Genomic DNA, 15,988 nt, shown 5'->3' on the forward strand with positions numbered 1-15,988 from the left:
GATTGAATATCCTAGTTACCAGAAACAAGATTCCACTGTATACCAGTGAACCCAACATAATGGTTTAGCTATTGTTAGCAAGATGCAAATACCTTATGCTTTAGGCCTATCCTCCTTTGAGCTGGGGTAGGGTTGCCAGCTCCAGGTTGGGAAATACCTGGAGATGTGGGGGTGGAGCCTGAGGGTTTGGGGAGGGACTTCATTGGGGTATCATGCCATAGAGTCCACCATCCAAAGTAGCCATTTTCTCCAGGTGAACTGATCTCTATCACCTGGAGATCAGATGTAATAGCAGGAGATCTCCAGCCATAACTTGGAGGTTGGCAACCCTAAACAGGGGGTTGATGGCCTGTATGGCCCCTTCCAACTCTATGATTCAATCCATTCCCTTTCTCTGGTATGGGATACCTCCTTTCTATAGGCTGCAAGTACCATGGGCAAAGGGGGCATCTCAAACCTGGACCACATACTTAGGTACCTGTGAAGTATGGCACACATGTGTCATGTATTTTAAGATCTAACAAGTTTTAGAATTTTAGCTCCATAGGTCCAGACATGTACACACCTGAAGCTGCCTTATAATAAATAAGACCATCAGTCCATCAAGGTCAGTATTGTCTACTCAGACTATCACTGGTTCTTCAGGGTCTCAGGCACAAGTCTTTCACACCACCTACTGCCTGGTCCTTTTTAGCTGGAGATGCTGGGGATTCAGCCTGGGACTTTCTCCATGCCAAGCAGAGGCTCTACCACTGAGCCACAGCCCCTGCCCATTGAAAGAATGGCTTCCTTGCCCAGAAGTATTCAAAGCAAGAGCCGCATCTCTGTTGCATTTGTCTCAAGCATTGTGCCCTCCCTCCAAAATGTGCATGGGAAGCATCCAGCTGCCAGCAATATCTAGTTGTAGAAGACTTGGGAGTGATTGTATACTTATTTGAACAGCCTCCACCAGCTGGTGGGTTCTAACAGCTTTCAAGAACCACATTACTCATCAGTTTCCCAAACGCTACATAGCAGCATGCAGGTAAAATGACAGAACTGGATAACAATTTAGATTTTCCCCCTCTTCTTTGTCCCTTTGAGAAAGACGGATCGGCTCCCAGTTCAGCTAGGGTTGCCAGGTTCCTCTTCACCACTGGTGAGAGGTTTTGGGGGCAAAGCCTGGGGAGGGCAGGGTTTGGGGAGAGGAGGGACTTCGATGCCCTAGAGTCCAATTGCCAAAGCTGCCAATTTCTCCAGGGGAACTGCTCTCTATCGGCTGGAGATCAGCTGTAATAGTGGGAGATCTCCTGCTACTACCTGGAGGTTGGCAACCCTAAGCCCAGTCTTGTGAGTGGCTTGGAGCCTTTTCTGAACTTCCCAGATCAAGTCCAAGGAGTCTTGAACCTTCTGCAATTATTAATGGTATTTAGACCAGGGGTGTCAAAAATAAGGCCTGGGGGCCAGATCCAGCCCCTTGAAAGCTCTTATCTGGCCTGTGAACTAGCCGAGATAGCCACCCACCCCACCGCTTAGGGTTGCCAGGTGCCCGGTGGTGGTGGGCAAACCCCCGGCAATTCGCCCCTCTGCCCGCCGACCACCTGAGTGTGGGGGGGCAAACATGCACATGAGTGCCAATGCGCATGCGGCCCTTCCGGTTTACAGCCGGAAGTGCCACCTCGTGAGGGGTCTTTTCCTCTTAGTTTGAGTGGTAAAGGGCGTGCACAATCACATCCACAGCCCCATAGCCTCCCGCCGGAGCACAGGAAAGACCTGGTAAGCCTATCCCCACTCTGGATCTGGGCTGGCGAGGCATGACTTGGCCCAACCAAGCGACATTTATGTCATATCCGGCCCTTGGAACAATTGAGGTAGACTCCCCTGATTTAGACCATTTTTACGCTTGCTTTCTCAGCTGAGATTTGAAGCCTCTTGCAAGAAGCAACACCGCTGGATGCAAAAACGAGGCCTCTTTGGGCCAAACTGATACTCTGAACCTCTTCACATTCTTCTCTGGCTGGCATGCCATGGGTGCCCTCAATGTCACTTCTTTCCGTGGTTTGGCTGCCAGCTTCCTCACTTTTGTTTGAGCGATTCGGATTCCAGTCCTGCCAGTTCCATCTGGACATCTCACCATTTATTGGGACTCACAAAAGCCAGGAGAAATCCAATCGCTCTTTCTCAGCATTCTCAAACATTGTGTCTACAGAAACCCTCCCCCCACCCGAAGTATTCTGCCCCCAGAGCGGACACGGCTTTGCTGATATATGAGCTAAGCAAGCTCATCGGGAACATAATGTGACAGAGGGACTAAAAGACCGATCTTTGAAATAGGAGTTTTCTGGTTCATGTCTCACCTCCGCCACAAACTCATTAGGTAGCCTTAGGCAAGGGGCCACGTGGGTATAATAATACTGACCTACTTTACAAGGTTAGCGTAAGGATAACGTAAATCTTACCCTGGCTGGGTCAGCGAGGCCTGGTTTACACATGCAAGAGAATGAGGAGGTTGAATATTTCAATGGCAGAATGGATTGCACCTCTGCAGGTGGTAGATTTCGGCTTTGAATGCTCCTTTGTATAAGAAACTCCATGCAAATCGTTTCAGGAGGGTAGCCACGTTGGTCCGCGATTCCTTGTGAGTTGTAGACAGCTTATCATAGAATCATAGAGTTGGAAGGGGCCACCAGGGTCATCTAGTCCAACCCCCTGCACAATGCAGGAAATTCACAACTACCTCCCCCACACACACACCCAGTGACCCATGCTCCATGCCCAGAAGATGGCCAAGGTTGATCTGCCTAAGGTCATAGAATCAGCATTGCTGACAGATGGCCATCTAGCCTGTGCTTAAAAACCTCCAGGGAAGGAGAGCTCACCACCTCCTGAGGAAGCCAGTTCCACGGAGGATCTGCTCTAACTGTTAGAAATTTTTTCCTAATGTCTAGACGGAAACTCTTTTGATTTAATTTCAACCCATTGGTTCTGGTCCAACCTTCTGGAGCAACAGAAAACAACTCGGCACCATCCTCTCTATGAAAGCCCTTCAAGTACTTGAAGATGGTTTCTTTGCAAAACTCCTTGTAAAGGGGTTGATTCGTTATGAAAAAGTCACATTTGGAGGGTTTCTCGTTGATCTGTTTCTTCTTGCAGTATAGGACACCGATAAGATGTTAAAGCAGTCTTTTGGAGAAATCATAGCCCAAATTTTCCCCATAGTTTCCAGGATAAGTGGTTTGTAGTGGATTTTTTTTTAATCCTTAGTCCCATAGGTATAATATCCAGTCTTTTGCATTTGGTAAGAAAGGTAATATCTGTGCCTGTGCATAGGGTTGCCAACTTCCAGGCACTAAGTTGGAGAATAAAAAGTACTCAACTCTATTTGCAAAAATAACAAAAGTGTATTACAATACAATGTAGTAGACAGTGAAGTGCAACAGAAACTTATAAACAATCTGAACAATCTAAACAATGAACAAAAAACAAAAGGTTCTTCAATAGAGTCCAAACGACTTCCAGGCGTAGTATTAACTTATTTATATCCGTTAGAACTTGCATGTATCTTCACATTCGATTTCAAAAGATCGAGAAGGATCTTGATTCCTTGGAAGAGGTAGGTAAAGGTGGGGAAACGTCTTCCGGAATATTTTTAAAAGCGTTTTCCGCAAATTAATGCTTCTTCAGCCTGAAGATACATAATTATGAGCTTCTATAAACTACGCAATAAATTGTCTAAAAAGTGCTAAGCATCATAAGTTACAGGCATGTATTTGGCTATTAACAACGTCAACAAAAAACAAAGCTAAATAAAACTGTACCTGTGAGATAGTTCAAAGGCACCAAACTAAGGGCTGCAGTTTTCCTTATCCATGTTCTATTGGTAACTAAATTTTTCAAGGTGTTTCAAATACTTTCTAACAAGTTAGATCACAAATGTTGCTCTCATTAAGAACTTCTAGATAGAGCAGGTGGAAAGAGGAACGGGAAGGTTTCACAGATTACTTAGGTCCTGGTTGGTATCTAAAAAAGTTTTTAACAGGTCCTGGCTGGTAAATAAATCATAAATAACACGATAAGTCTAATTCTGTATTAAGACCATGTGGTGTTAAAGTGTTCAGTAGCTGAATGTATTCGCATTCTTGCCTTAATAAATTTTTTTGTATATTAGATTCGTTGTACTGGTGGTTTTTGTAGACCCAAATCACAAAAAACCGGAGATCATTTTCGTTATATTTTTTCTCAAGGAAATGGGACACTAGAGGCGTGTCCAAATCTTTGTTCCGGATTCGGGAGCGATGTTCCCCGATTCTAAGTCTAATAGATCTTGTGGTGCTGCCCACGTATAATTTTGAACACCCACATATAATTATGTAAATCACATTACTGGTGGCACAACTTCCAGGCACTAGCTGGAGATCCCCTGCTATTCCAACTGATCTCCAGGTGACAGAGATCAGTTCACCTGGAGAAAATGGCCGCTTTGGCAATTGGACTCTATGGCATTGAAGTCCCTCTCCTCCCCAAACCCCGCCCTCCTCAGGCTCCACCCCAAAAACCTCCCGCCGTGGCAAAGAGGGACCTGGCAATCCTACTTGCAGCAGTTACCACTCTGTAACCATTCTATGGCATCACTACAGTTCAGCCAATGGTACAAGGGCTCAGAGACCATATCTGGTGGCCCATGATTTGCCTCAGATAAGAGAGGCCAAGGTGTTCAGTGGATGAAACAAACTCGGCTAGTTTGGTTCACTGGTTGGATTCTTTCAGAGGGTAACCATCTCTGTCTGCAATAGAAGCGCTAGATCTGAGTCCGGTAGCACTTTAGAGCTACTGGACTTGAATCTACTTCTTGGATTCTGTGGCAAAGATGGGAACAAACTTGACAGTCATTTCCCCCCGAAAAAAAATCAAAAGAAAGGATTATGAATGCTATATTCAGGCATTAAGCTCATTAATTCCACATTATGGTAGGATAAAGTGTGTTAGTTTAAACTATGTTTAACTTCACCGAAGGTGAAAAATGACTTTGAAATAGGGGGTTTTAATTGACTGTAATGTAGCCATTATTGGATTTATGCCAGGTGGTGCCTGAAACAGTTCACTGAAGATACCATCGCTTCGTACATTATGCGAGGTCACTCGACGGATATGATGGTCTTTCTTGATTTAAACTGTTCACATACTTTAAAAAAAAAAAGAACATGAAAAGTAGAGAGTTAATTCCACCTGTTTCATGTGGGAAAAAACCCCCTGCAAGTAGAAAGTCAGCACATTTAGGAAAGAGAGGGGGGTTGGCCTACACTTCTTGCTGTGCTAGTTTTTTTTGGGGGGGGCAGTGTCTATTTGCATGAAAGAGATATATTAAACGCCCGCCGCACTTTAGAGACCAATGATATTTTTGGGGTATGAGCGTGGTGCAGTGGTTAAGAGTGGTGGTTTGGAGTGGTGGACTCTGATCTGGAGAACCGGGTTTGATTCCCCACTCCTCCACATGAGCGGCGGAGGCTAATCTGGTGATCCAGGTTGTTTTCTCCACTCCTCCACACGAAGCCAGCTGGGTGACCTTGGGCCAGTCGCAGCTCTTTTAGAGCTCTCTCAGCCTCACCTGTTGTGGGGATGGGAAGGGAAGGTGATTGTAAGCCAGTTTGAGTCTCCCTTAAGTGGTAGAGAAAGTCGGCATATAAAAACCAACTCTTCTTCTTTTTCTTCATAGCCTGTGGAAGGAGTCAGTTTCAGTCTCCGACATCCCCTCTTAAAGAACCTCTGGTACCAGGTGTCGTGAAATCCCACTCTGTGCCTGAGGTCCTGGGGCACTGCGGCCAGAGTAGCCACGGCAGAGCTTAATGGACCGATGGTCTGATTCAGTACAAGGCAGCTTCGTATGGTTCCTATGAACTCTCTCTCACACATGACATATGGTAATTCCAGAGGGCTTCGGGAATGAACGATTCGCTGCCCTTGAGTCCTACGGGGTTGTCATTTTTATCTAATACTTTGTTCTCTTTTTCACAATAGCTTAAACTGTACTGTTTGGTACTGCTGTCAGCTGTCGAGTGGCTCTTAATAGAGACAAAGGAGTGATACTTCAAATAAATATTTCAGAAGGAGAAGAAAAGTTGGTTTTTATATGTCAACTTTCTCTGCCTTTTAAGGAGAATCAAACCGGATCACAATCTCCTTCCCTTCCCCTTCCCACATCAGACACATTGTGAGTTATGTAGGGCTGAGAGAGTTCAGAGAGAACTGTGACTAGCCCAAGGTATCCCAGCTGGCTTCATGTGTAGGAGTGAGGAAAGCAATCCGGTTCACCAGACTAGAGTCCGCCGCTCATGTGGAGGAGTGAGGAAACCAACCCAGTTCTCTAGATTAGAGTCCACCGCTCTTAACCACTACACCATGTTGACTTTCAAATAAATGACAACGTACAGAAGATGTACATTCCAGGGACGCTGTTTAGGAAGGGGACTACTGTTCATCTCTGTGCCTGGTGACCCCTTAGTGATGGTAGTCATAGACATCTGAGCCAGTTCCTTTCAACATAAGAACATAAGAAAAGCCTTGCTGGATCAGACCAAGGCCCATAAAGTCTGGCAGTCTGTTCACACAGAGGCCAACCAGGTGCCTCTAGGAAACCAACAAACAAGATGACTGCAGCCACATTGTCCTGCCTGTGTTCCACAGCACCTAATATAACAGGCATGCTCCTCTGATGCTGGATAGAATAGGTGTGCATCATGACTAGTATCCATTTTGACTAGTAGCCATGGATAGCCCTCTCCTCTATGAACATGTCCACTCCCCTCTTAAAGCCTTCCAAGTTGGCAGCCATCACCACATCCTGGGGCAGGGAGTTCCACAATTTAACTATGCATTGTGTGAAAAAATACTTCCTTTTATCTGTTTTGAATCCCTCACCCTCCAGCTTCAGCAGATGATCCCAGCATTCTAGTATTATGAGAGAGGGAGAAAAGCTTCTCACTGTCCACTCTCTCCAAACTGTGCATAATTTTATAGACTTCTATCATGTCTCCCCTTAACCGCTTCCTTTCCAGGCTACACAGCCCTAAGTGTTTTAACTGCTCCTCATAGGGCAGTTGCTCAAATCCCCTGATCATCTTGGTTGCTCTTTTTTGCACCTTTCCATTCATATAACCCCATTTTAGATTCTGGTTCTTAGTTATATCAGAATGTGACACATACAGTGGCTTATCTCTAACTAGCTGTTGATGCCGAGACATATAGCTAGCTAGACTGACAGGAGTTTGGCCTCATCTGCTGTCACTTAAAAAAGAAGAAGAGTTGGTTTTTATATGCCACTTTTCTCGACCATAAGGAGTCTCAAAGCAGCTTACAATCACCTTCCCTTCCCCTCCCCACAGCAGACACCCTGTGAGGTAGGTGGGGCTGAAAGCGTTTGGAGAGAACTGTGACTAGCCCAAGGTCAACCAGCAGGCTTGATGTGGAGGAGTGGGGAATCAAACCCGGTTCTCCAGATAAGAGTCCGCCGCTCCGCATGGTGTAGTGGTTAAGAGCAGCAGATTCTAATCTGGTGAACCATGTTGGTTTCCCCACTCCTCCACTGGGTGACCTTGGGCCAGTCACAGTTCTCTCCGAACTCTCTCAGCCCCACCTACCTCACAAGGTGTCTGTTGTGGGGAGAGGAAGGGAAGGTGATTGTAAACTGGTTTGAGACTCCTTTTGGTAGAGAAAATCGGGTATAAAAACCAACTCTTCTTCTTTTTCATGTGGAGGAGCAGAAAATCAAACCCGGCTCTCCAGATTAGAGTCTACTGCTCTTAACCACTACACCACACTTGCTCGTTGCCCTCACTTTTCCCCAGTTTCCTACTTGTCAGGCCCACGTTGCATGAAACAAATGTCTTCCCTGGGGCTCAGATGCTCCTTATCGCTTGCATTCTATTTTTAATATCTCACCTGACATCTGATACTTCTCTTCTTAGTACTCATGGGTCCGTTATCCCCCGGACATGCACATGTAACTCCCACTGCTGTCAATGAGAATTGCACGTGTTCACTCAGGGGAGGAAGTTCCTTCAGCTTTTCCACATCCCAATTCATTATCTTGGCACAGTCTGTTTGCCGGATTCCTCATCTTTTGATCCCTCTATTCTCTTGAGTGTGGTGTAATGTAACAAGCTGGCTCTCCGGAGGAATAGTCTCATTCTTCAGACATTTAGGAAGTTGATATAATGCAAACATGTACATACTTTTAAATGTTGTCAGCTAGCCAGCCGCACATTTTCTTAGGGCTTAGGTAGCACAGGACGAGCTTTCCTGTTGGCTTTCCTGTGTAAATCCTAGGACCAATTCAGATATTGAAAAGCAAGGCTTGTAGAAACCAGAGTTTCTGGTGGCTCCATAACTCTGCATCTAATGGAACAGCTTTAAAAGAAAGATCTAAAGATGGATGTTGCCGGGTTTGTTGGAGTAAACAGTGGCAGAATTAAGACTTGAAATGCAAAGTGCTGAAGGTTAAAGCAGAAAGTGCCAAAACAGGGTTACAACTGAACATCAAATATAATGACTAATGGGGAATTATACAACTTTAAGGTTGACAATGAAGAAACTGAATTTTTTCAAGATTTTTTCTATACCTTGGGTCTACCATCAACCGAAAGGGAGGCTGCAACCAAGAAATTAGGAGACGGAGACTGGGAAGGGCAGCCATGAAGGAGCTAGAAAAGATTCTTAAGTGTAAGGATGTGTTGCTGGTGACCAAGATCAGGCTAATTCATGCCATAGTATTCCCCATTATTATGCCCAGGTGTGAAAGTTGGACAATGCAGAAAGATGACAGAAAGGTGATTCCTTTGAAATGTGGTGTTGGAGGAGAGTTTTACAGATACTGTGGACTGCCAAAATAAAAACCCTACACAAATCAGTGGGTTCTAGATCAAATGAAGCTTGAACTTTCCCTAGAACAGGGGTGGGGAACCTCCGGCCCACTGGACCATGTTATCCGGCCTGCGGCCCGCCTGCAGAGGGCCCCCTGCATGGCCCCTCCCCGCTCCAACCCCCGGCTGGCATGCACTTCCCACGCGGCCGCCAAAAGCCCAATGCACGGACCCTCCCCGCTTGAACCCTTAGCCAGGGCGCGCTCCCCACGTGACGGCCAAGAGCCCCCTGCACAGCCCCTCCCCGCTTGAACCCCCAGCTGGCTGAGAGGGGCTGTGGCTCTGGGGTAGATCATCTGCTTGAGAGGGGCTGTGGCTCATGGGTAGCTTGGCATGCCGAAGGTCCCAGGTACAGGATGGACTACCAAATGTGCAGCCTCTCTCTGTGTACTCTGTGCCCCTCCCCAGTCTGGACCCTTCCAAGTTCAATCCATGGCATTGCTGGCTCAGGCAAGAAATTAACAGAGGTGAGTTGCCATTGCCTTTCTCTGCATAACGACTCTGGTGTTCCTTGGTGGTCTCCTATCCAAGTACTAACCAGGGCCGACCTTGCTTAGCTTTTCAGATCTGATGAGATCAGGCTGGGCTGGGCCATCCAAGTCAAGTTCCAGGCAGCATGTAAAATTTCTCAATAAAAAAAAGTGTACTTCATAGTTCCCCACCCCTGCTCTAGAAGCTAAAATGACTAAACTAAGGCTATCATAGTTTAATCACATTATGAGAAGACAAGAATCAATGCAAAAAAACCAGTTGAAGGCAGCAGGAAAAGAGGAAGACCCAGTATGAGATGGATTGACTATAAAGGGAACCATGGCCCTCAGTTTTCAAAACCTGAGCAAGGCTGTTATGACAGGATGTTTTGGAGGACATTAATTCATAGGGTTGCCATAAGCTGGAAGTAACTTGATGGCCCTTACAGTCACACACACACACACACACACACACACACACACTCAACAAGTACATGATCCGGTCATTTTCTTCAGCTCATAGATCTCATGATGAGAGAGATCAGTCAACCTCTGTTACAGAATTCAGAAGCAAAAATTATTTCAGAGATACTAAAATCCTCGCTTTTGTCAGAAAGACTAAACTGGCTCTTGACAGAGGGAATGAAATAAATCATCATAATAAAAGAATCCTGTTAAGTAGGGTGAGATGGATGAAGCAATAGTCCAAGGTCATCAGAGAGCTGCATGGCTGTGCAGAAGTGTGAAACCAGATCTTCTGAGACTTAGTCCATAACTTTACTCATGGTCACATATGAACACACAAAACTGCCTTATACCGAATTAGACCCTTGGTCCATCAAATTCAGTGTGTCTACTCAGACCAGCAGCGGCTCTCCAGGGTCTCAGGCAGAGGTATTTCACATCACCTACTTGCTTAGTCCCTTTAACTGGAGATGCCGGGGATTGAACCTGGGACCTTCTGCCTGCCAAGCAGAGGCTCTACCTCTTAGCCATGGCCCATCCCTCTAAAAAAGGCCAAGCTTCTCCCCTGCTGTTGCCTCTCTCACAGAGGTAGAGTGCCCCCATGCATGGAGGCTCTATTTCCCTGAGATTCCCTCTGGCTCTCATGCTTGTGAGGAAGGGTGTGTTTGTTTGGGGTGGGGGTGTCAAGATCTACCCCCGCAGGAAAATAACGGGGGGAAGGGTGGGAGGCGACCAGTGCCTCCTTCATACCAGGAAGACGAAGTACTCCTTCAGGCGTCCTCCCAAAATACTCTACCCATAGCCCTAGAAGGGTTTCATAGTCATCCAGGTGTTTCTGAATTATTTAATTCACTTGCAACCTTCAGATTCGGAAGGCGGACTTCGATATTGTCTCAGCAGATGTATGGTCCAAAGGCTGGATTGCCTAATACAGCATGAATCTCTGAATGGAGGGCATTTTATAAGACGGTATCAGCAAGTCACAAAGAAGAATGCTTAACCTCTCTCTCTCTCTTTCTTGTTGTGTGTGTGTGTGTGTGTGCTGTCAAGTCACAGCTGACCTATGGTGACCCCATAGGATGTTCCAGGCAAGAGACGTTCAGAGGTGGTTTTCCATTGCCTGCCTCCGCGTGGGCTGAGAGACTTCTGGGAGAACTGTGACTACCCCAAGGGCACCCAGCAGGCTGCATGTGGAGGAGTGGGGAATCGAACCCGGTTCTCCAGATTAGAGTCCACTGCTCTTAACCATTTATTGCTGCTGTCATTACACTTAGACGAGGTTAGGGAGCTGTTCCTGTCGGCAGCAGAGGATAGGGCTCGCAAAAATGGGCTTAAATTATGGGCGGAAAGGTACTGGCTGGACATTAGCAAAACGTTTTTTACAGTGAGAATCGTTCAGCTGTGGAATCGGCTGCCTAGGGAGGAGGTGAGCTGCTCCTCACTGGCAGTCTTCAAGCAGCTGCTGGAGGAACAGTTGTCAGGGATGCTCTAGGCCAGTGATGGAGAACCTTTTAGACACCGAGTGCCCAACCTGCAACCCAAAACCCACTTAATTATCGCAAAGGGCCAACACCAAGCCCACACCGCCCAGAGTCCAGGAAGGGGGGGGCTTTGAACCAGAAAGGGGGGGCTTTGAAACCTCCCGTGCAGGAAAGGAAGGGGGACTTTGAAACTTCCCGTGCATCAATAGCCCAGGATTCTCCCCCCCGTCCTGCGCGCCGGTGGCGGCGCCCTTCGCAAGGCCCCCTGCCCAGGAGCTGTTCATGGCCGGAGGCGTCGAAGTGGTGGGGCCTGTGGATGGGCGTCCGCCTCCTGATGCTCTCGCCGCCGCGCGCTGGAGAAATCCTCGGGGTGCACGCAGAGCCGGGGAGCGCACGCCGGAGGAGGGAGCCCGTCCGCTCAGCCAGCCCGCCAGATGCCCACTGAGGCGCCGGACAGCAGCGACGCCCCGGCCCCACGCACGCCCCCCTCCGCCCCCCTCCCCCAGCAGCACCCCGCCAAACTTGCCGCTTTGCAGTGGTCGCCTCAGCTCGCCTCGTGCGCCTTTCCGGGAGCCCCGTCAAGTGTCTGGCTCAGATGGCGCCTTGTGAGGAGGGGACGCAGCGGGCCACCCAGCTGGGCGGCGGGAAGTCCAGGGAAGGGGGGGCAGCGCTGAGAGGTTCAAAGCCCCCACCGCTCAGCTGGGCTGCGGGGAGTCCAGGGAAGGAGGGGGGCTTGAACCGCTCCGCGCTGCCTGTAGGCAGTGCGAGCAGTTCAAAGCCCCCGCTGCCCAGCTGCTCAACTTACCCACGCGTGCCCACAGAGAGGACTCGGCATGCCAAGTCGGCCACATGTGCTATAGGTTTGCCAACACGGCTCTAGGCTGATCCTGCACTGAGCTGGGATTGGACTAGACGGCCTGTAAGGTTCCAACTCCATGACTCTATCATTTTACCCAACAGGGCATCAAACATAGTGGCCATGACCACCACTACCAGGAGGTGAGATGCAAGGAAATGAAGCCTCCTGCTGAGAGAGAGGGATTTGCATTCCCCCATTGAGGCCTTTAGAGTACCATATATACTCGAGTATAAGCCGAGTTTTTTAGCCATGATTTTTGGCTTTAAAAACTCACCTCGGCTTATACTCGGGTCAATACGGTAATTCGCCTGCCGGGCCGTCTCCCAGCTCGCTCCCGCCGGCCAGCTGATGGGCGGGCTGTCCCGCCTTCTCCCCCCCCACCCCACCCAATCGTGCCTTCTGCGCGGTGGCAGTGGCAGCTTCACCCCCACCCCACCCCACCCAATCGCACCTTCTGCGCGGTGGCAGTGGCAGCTTCTCCCCCACCCCACCCGATCGCACCTTCTGCGCGGCGGCGGTTTCTTCCCCCCACCCGATCGCGCCTTTTGAGTGATCACGCCTTCTGCGCGGCGGCGGTGGTTTCTTCCCACCCCACCCCACCACACCTGGGCCAGTCCTCCCGCTTGCCAGCTGACCCTGCAGGGCCTCCTGCGGGCAGGGAGGGGGCCGCCGCCACCGCCTGCCTGCGCACCTGGAGCCCGGTCAGGTAAGCCTACGGGCGGGAGGGGGTGCATTTCCCCCTTGGCTTATACGTGGGTGCCTAATTTTTCCCCATTTTGGGGGTGAAATTAGGCACCTTGGCTTATACTTGGGTCGGCTTATACCCGAGTATATACGGTAGCTCTCTTGCTTGATGCAAAATAGCATTATCTACTGAACAAAGTGTCCACTTTAGGAGATTGGATTCACATGACACCTCTATCAGAGAGCATTCGTGTGCTCTTGGATAAGCTAATATTTCTCAACCTCTGTTCACCATGTGTAAAACGGAGGGGATAGTGGCCTACCTCAGAGGGGTGTTGGACAAACAATCTCAATCAAGAGTGGGGTGGATCCAACCATCCTTCAAGCCGCCTTCCTCTGGGTGTAAGAAGCCTTCCTCCAGCTTCCTCCGATGGAAGAGCCACTTAATTTGGAGAACGTCTCCTTAGATTGGAGGAAGGCTTCAAATTCGAGGCAATGTAAATATTTTAAGATAAATATTTAAATAAATGTGTAAAATAAAGCAACTTTGCTCAGTGGAGTGGTACGATTGGGATAGGATCCACCCTGATCTAATGTGCGACACAAGCCGAAAGCACCATGCCGTTTATGAAATAATGCAGATTTTTATTAGCCCTGCCCACCAATTAAGTTTTCCCCCCCACTTGATTAAGCATCTATCTTTAACCAATTAATTAATCTGTTAAGTGTGAACCCAGTTGTATATTACCAGGTGCCTTTCTGAGATACCGAAGGATGCATGAAATAGCTTGTGGGTTCTTAATTGCTAAGGTATCACCCACAGCTCGAAGGAAAAGGCAGTCAAAAAATTTCCTTCTTCTATCCTGGCTACAGTAACAGACTTGAATCAAAATAGCCTTCCTGCCCAATCTTAGGTATACTTACCCAGATGTCAATGCCATTGGAGAAGGCCATAGCTCAGCGTTAGATCCTATTCTTTGTATGCAAAATGCTCCCAGGTTCAATCCTGCCCCCACCCCAATCTCCAATTTAAAAGATCTCCAATAGGGCTAGAAAAGAGCTACTTCTACCCAAACACTTGGGGAGCTGCTGTCAATCAAAGCAGGCAACGGTGAGCTATATCCTCTGTCTCAGTACAAGGGATTTACTCTCCAGTAAGCACACATCCGACTGCTGCCTTACAACCCGAAACAGATGTCCCCCTTAGCTCTCCGATTAAAGTTGGCCCTCCCCGTTTCATCAGCTAAATCTTTATTTGATTAACTTGTCAGTTAAACTGATTTAAAGCTTGCAGCCCCAATTTTCACATTATATCGACCTCTTCCTGACATAAATGAAATGGTCTGAACAGAGGAGAGACTCAAGAGGCATCTTGAGAATGCGGGTTAAGCCGTGGATCAGCAGGGAGGCTGGCGCATGCAGAAGCTGCCGCACGTTTCCATCGGCCTGCATGCCCATTTACACCCTGATCACACCTGGACTACTGGCATGATCGGGGCACAGACAGGCATAAATGATAAAGATTGTGGATTGCCATGTGTCTGTAAAAGGCAAATTGTGCACATGTATAGCCCTAATTATGATAGGGGCCATGCTATTAGCATTTTAAAAGGAGAAAATTATGGGCTGTAAAATGACACATCTTTTTTCCCTCTTTAAAATGTTAACAATAGCACAGGGAGCCCGGTTTGGATTGGCTGAACTGTGAATCACATAAAGGGTTACCTCCTTACTCCCGATTGCACACGTGCACAATTTACCTTTTAAAGATGAAGGAAGATCCTTGAAGACCTCCCCTCTCTTCATGGGCAGAGGGCAATTGCTTACGCTGATGGCAAGCCAGAAAACTTTCTGCTATGTTATTGCTAAGAAGGAAAACGGGAGGTGTAGGCTGTAATCCTAAGAACACATTCCAATGGGATGGGGTTGTGGCTCTGTAGCAGAGTATCTGTGTCCTGAATGCCAGCAGACCTGAGGGCCAGAGGCAGGTAGTGAAGTCAGTGACTGTTCGAGGGTCAACACTGGGCTGTTCCAGGTCTGGGTCCAAAGTCAGTATCAAAAGCAAAGTCCAAATGCCAAGTCAAAGTCCGTTCCAAGGTCAAGGCCACAGGAGCATCAGGAGAGATCAGAATCCAAAGAGAACACAGGGTGGTAGTAACAAGTTGTTCCCACACTGGCCTGGAAGCAAGTGCCCACTGAAACAAGCCTAGGGTGAACCAACCTTTGCTTCTTCTTCTGACTCAGCATTCCCTGCTGGGTGAAGCTCATGAGCCTCATCACTGTCAGCAGGGAGTGCTCTTCGCTGGGTTTGCAGTCTAGCACTCCGTCTACGCTCATGTAGGAGTGCTCTGAACCTTTGGTGCCTCTGCTGCAGTGGCTTTGGGGGGCTTTCTGTGGCTGGCTCTCTGACACAAGTGATTCCCCTGCTCTGGGTGGTTGTAGACAAGGGGGAACTCATCTGTCTATGGCTACTCAGCCTGCTGCTGTTCCTCCCTTCCACTGCCTGCTGCTTCAGGGTCCTCCTTGTCTGTGGATGCCTCCAGAGGTGGCCCCATGACAATCTGCTTGGCATGTAGAAGGTCTCAGGTTCAGTCCCCAGCATCTCCAGTTAGAAGATCCGGTAGCAGGTTATGTGAAAGAGCCCAACCAGAGATCCTGGAGAGCTGCTGTCAGTTTGAGGAGACAGTACTGACCTTGATGGACCAATGGTCTGATTCAGTATAAGACAGCTTCAGATGTTCATGAGATCTGTGTTAGATTGCTGCCACAGTTCCTTAGGAGGAGGTGCCAGTAACCGTCACCTACTGATGGACTGCCAAAAAACCAAATCAGTGGGTTGTAGATCAAATCAAGCCTGAACTGACCCTAGAAGCTAAAATGACTAAACTGAGGCTAGCATACTTTGGTCACATTATGAGAAGACAAGAGCCACTGGAAAAGACCATCATGCTAGGAAAAGTTGAAGGCAGCAGGAAAAGAGGAAGACCCAACAAGAGATGGATTGATTCAATAAAGGAAGCCACAGCCCTCAATTTGCAAGACTGTTAAGGATAGGACATTTTGGAGGACATTGATTCATAGGGTCGCCATGAGTCAGAAGCAACTTGATGGCACTTAACACACACACGCACTGAC

This window comes from Euleptes europaea, chromosome 2 (genome assembly GCF_029931775.1).
Source record: "Euleptes europaea isolate rEulEur1 chromosome 2, rEulEur1.hap1, whole genome shotgun sequence".
Taxonomy (NCBI): Eukaryota; Metazoa; Chordata; class Lepidosauria; order Squamata; family Sphaerodactylidae; genus Euleptes; species Euleptes europaea.